The sequence below is a fragment of the Trachymyrmex septentrionalis genome, unplaced genomic scaffold (genome assembly GCF_001594115.1).
Source record: "Trachymyrmex septentrionalis isolate Tsep2-gDNA-1 unplaced genomic scaffold, Tsep1.0 scaffold31, whole genome shotgun sequence".
Lineage (NCBI taxonomy): Eukaryota > Metazoa > Arthropoda > Insecta > Hymenoptera > Formicidae > Trachymyrmex > Trachymyrmex septentrionalis.
In genome coordinates, this window is record NW_017305474.1 from 440,907 (window position 1) to 445,906 (window position 5,000).

A 5,000-nucleotide genomic window follows, 5' to 3' on the forward strand; every position below is an offset into this window, starting at 1 on the left:
TTAATTCTCGTTTTTATCAATGTAGATTAACTTTAATCTCGGCCCAACATATTCTTTATCTTTTTTTTTTAATTTTTTTAACTAGAAAAAGATTAACAGTAAATGGACATGAGAACCGTTTTCGAAGTACATGGTTATCTAAAGATTAAAGTAGATTACCAAGAGATTTCATTAATAAAATTCATGAATGAATTTCTTAGTCACCTTTAATCTTTAGTAATATATTGTGAAAACAGACCTAAATACTGTTTCTGTTATTAAGAATTGTCAAGTAATGTCAATCGCAATCATAGTATTTGACGTGTTAATTAGCCGAGAAGCATTAAGAAATATATCTGAACAATGACGAACTTAACATCAAGTTTAGAATTTTGACTTGACTAAATTAGTTAGGATTTAATATATCAAATAGTGAGGAATAATATATCGCTTCTAAATAAATTTTTATTAAAGGAAAGCTTGTTAAACATCGTTAAAAGAACTTTAATGTTATTGGAGGAGTTTGTAATTCTGAGATACTCTGTATACATATAATAAAGTAGGAATTCAGTGATATCGAATTTCTTAAAAAGTGTTGATATAAAAGTTCTTAAGTTCCGTATAGATCGATATTGTGTTTCTTTATTTTTTAATATTACGTTGAGCTGTAGAATCTATTTTAAGTGCTACGTCTTTATTCTTTTATATTCTAATAATTATACATTGGAATACTATAAACTTTTTTGACTCTGTTTATATTCTTTTAAGTTTTTTTTTAATTTGAAAATTACTATACGGAAGATATCGAAAATGAACTTTTTAGTTGATCAACACATTTTATCTAAATATTTTTTAAAAATGTAACTGTATATATTTGGAAATATTGTTGTTAATGTTTTATTGTTTCAATTTCCAAAAGATTATATAAAAATATTAAATTATTATTATTGGATATCGTATTTTAAATATTAGAATATTTTCTTTCTCAGAAATAGATACTAAAGTATGAGATATATATGAAATATATATAAATATGAGATTTATATTTTTTGTAAAAGTCTTTAATATTTTGTACTAATCTAAATATTATTTAGTGTAAATGACCGAATTAACTATTAGATATTTTATATCTTAGACAATCATATATTTCTTACCTTATTCCTTGTCTCTTATTAATGTATATATTAAAATATTTTTATTAAAGTTTTAAACTAGTAAAATTTTAGCTAAGCTCTATATTGACTGTTATATATTCCGTTATTCCGGTATTTAGGATGTTTTAAAAATAATAATAATTTTTTAAATATTTTTATATAATCTTTTGGAAATTAAAACAACCGAAATAAGAATAAGCTAGAAAATATATAATTGTCTAAGATATGAAATACTAATAGTTACTTCGGCCATTCGCACTACACTGGATACCTTTAAAAAAGCTGCTTTATATAAAGTATCTAAATAAAATGGTATAATATAATAACTTTGACAATGAAATAATACGTATATATTCTATTAAATAACATGACAATATTATTATTTAGTATTTAATCTTTTAAAATATTTATATGTTTTTACATTAACTTCGCTAATTTTATGTATAGCAGTTTTTAGAATGCACTAATCTAGTGTAATACAAATGATCGAATTAGCTATGAGATATTATACGAAGCAATCTCTTATAACGAATCAAGAATTCGATTGATTATTGCGCTATCACTTGATATTTTTGATATAGTCCGTTATGTACGCGCAGTAAGATTAACTGTAATACGTATCCAACGATGCGCCGTATCCTGTAACGATGCATACCTTGCTTATCGGTTCGATGCACATTTGTACACGATTCATACTCGAATCTCGTAGCTTCCTGAACGAATATCTACATTTTATACTCACCGTATAGTCCTGACGTCTAAATTATGTAACCGTGAGTCCTAAGTAATGTTAATCAATTTGCATGTTTATTGCATCGCATTTCCCAGGCGTGCCAAAGATATCGGATTGACAATTTTGATTTTATCTTGCGAGAAAATATAGGCACGTCGAAAATAATATTTTAAAAGCGAGCGAAAGGACTTTCCAGTATCGCGATTAACTTCGGTGGATTTCCTCGGCTGGATGAAGGATATTGACTCGACTTGACCGGTCATACATAAGTCATAAGGTTATCATGCAAGGAGTTGTACGCTTTTGCTTTGCGTGATTGCAACTCAGATTCCCTTATCGCGCTCTTTGATATCCGCGCGATCTATCGATTATACATTTCAGTTTCGTTGTATTATTGCGTGATCTCAATCAATCGTACAGTAGTAATAAATGATTCAACGGATTCCGTGGAAAATACTTTGTTATGCTATAATTAACACAGAAAGTATATTTTTAACGAAGTATTATATTAGCCACACGAGACTTTCAGAAAACAAACTAATCTTTAAAGGGTATCTATTTTTAAAATCTTATTTTTCCTGAGTATGATTATAATTAATCATTGTATTTCTTGCTTCAAAATATGACATTTCAACGTTACTATAGTAACTTTTTCATCCTGTAAAGATTAATTACTTGCATTTTTTTTGTAAATTTCTTAATTTTTCAGATTATAATTCATCACAGCATAATTTACATCTTTATTGAATTTGAATCTTTTTTATTTCTTATTTTATAGAATGTTGAAACTTGAATAATTTATAGAATTTGGTTTCTGAAAGGTGTATGTACGAAGTTCCTGTATGAGAAATAAAATTACATAGATAAAATATAAGCTATGTTTATGAACATTGTTAATATTATATATAGGGAAAAAATGAATTTAATGAGAAGGAAGAACACTCGATAAATTCTGCATAAAGTCTTAGCTCTGCATAAAGTCATTGCATTAAATTCAGGTAACACAAATCACTTAGGCTGAGTTGTTCCACCTTTAAATTTCGGCTTTCTTTTGTTCAGTAAATAAATTGCCACATACAAGTAGTTTATCTAAAGATGGAACAACCGGCCTTAACAGCTAACTGAAGTTTCTGACACAGCGCATTCAATGATACATAAATATAGATAACTCCATCACTCCTAACAATATTCTTAACTGATGACGTAATTGTTACTATTCAGAAATATTTTCATTCATCGTATAGTCACATACATATAACACATTGAAAGACATAGAATTCACTTAGGAACGTATGTATGCGGTTTCCGCGTTGTAATGTCGGCTGCATACGTATCCGCCAGATGGTTCCACATTTATCGGTATGGTTCAGCGATTTTTAACGGAAGGAAGTCGGCTGATCGCACGTTTTTGTACGAACACTAAGCTCCGAAATAAATTCAGTAATTCTTTCGAGATATTTTTACTTATATCTATCTCACTTATGATGTCGTGATTCATGATCCTGCATTTTACATTCGTAATGTTGTGACGTAATTTCGCATTGCACTTTAATCATTCGAGTTTCACGGTCAGGTTTCAGTATTCTTCTTTGAATAATTGAATACGAGTTTATATTCATGTATTTTCATGTAAAACGATATTGTCTCGTTCCTTGCATTTTCGTTATCTATTTTTATATTTCTTTGAAAAGTCTATTTTGAACTATTTTTTCATTGCGTGTTGTATTAGAAATAGGTTTATATTGTGTCGTATTATTAACTGTAATTTTAAGAATGAGCTTGTAATATCTTGCAAATTTTACATTTGCATATTCACCACCATTGAGATGCAAAGTTTCAAACAAATTCGTTGAAATGCACACTTTGTGCATATTAAACCTTTACGTAAAACGTGAAAGTAAGAAAAAGATAAACGTAACATTTCGATACTCTTTTTTTTTTTATTGCTACTTTAACTCGCTGCAAGTATTTGTTTTCACAACATTAATGTTGTATAATTTTATCTTCGTACATTAAATTAATGCTATCTTATCTCATATTTTCTTCGATTACTTCGATTAATCTTTGTATATTTAAAAAGATGAGATAGAAGAGTTGTAACGTAATTATAAAGTTAAAAATTATAATGTAATTACCTATATAAGATATAATTAATGAGATTAAGACAATCAAAAATAATAGAAAAATATTTTGGCAGAACGATTGATAACTTTGATTTCCTCAAGCTTCGCAGCCACAGTTTATTACATTGAGTAGCTGGTTTCATCTCTTTCATCGAGACGAATATAAGTCTGTCGATTCGATCACTCGAAGCACCGCGCCTCTGTTTCAGATTGATAGTTCTTTGGCATATGAGTAGCAGCGTGTAACGAAGGCGCGTAAGTAGGTTGCAGTTATTTATTCTCGTAACACCCGTATGACTGCCTTCTCTCGGTAATGGAACGACGTTGTTGTCCGCTTCCGTCTCCGAAGCTACGTTTCTAAATACATCCATTTGTTATTGGCTTTGATAATTTCATCGTTCGCGGCCTGTTTCCATCGTTAATCCTTCAATGTCGAATTTACATGCAGCGTACTTAAAAAATGCAATTTATCATGGTCACGTACACGCACTGGAGTGACCAGAGTATCGACTTTAATTTCATTCCTTATACACGGCAAGAACAGTTTTGCTGAACTATCTAAAAATTTAGTTCGATGTAGATGAAAAGAATTTTGTTGCTATTATACTATCAAAATAATTAAATAATGCAGAATGCTCAGCTGATCAAAAACCAACATTTTTCGCAATATTGTTCATTGCTTGAGTTTCCTACATAATCATTTTAATATAATCCAAAATTATTTTTAGATCTTATTTGATAAAATTTTTAAATATACTAGCAGAATTGTCCTTTCCTTGTAATCTTAGACATACTATGTATCTTCGCGTATTCATCTTCATTTAAATTGAGAGATCACTATACTCAACTTTGAACGATAGAATAACTTTATTTTCCTTGGCATGTTTGGAACTTCATTTCAAAACATTGTACATTGCTTCATTCAAGACTCGAAGGTGTCGTATATATTTACATACTATTGTGTGCTTATGCATGCACACGCAACGTCTCTGGTGACTCTTATTGTCGGGG

The 5,000-nt window shown here is 29.2% G+C and overlaps 1 protein-coding gene across 2 annotated transcripts in view; it reads left to right on the forward strand.

The window, feature by feature from the left end:
- LOC108749678 (MAP7 domain-containing protein 1-like) overlaps positions 1-5,000 on the forward strand; it is a 178,610-nt gene that overhangs the window by 1,164 nt on the left and 172,446 nt on the right. The window lies entirely within an intron of this gene.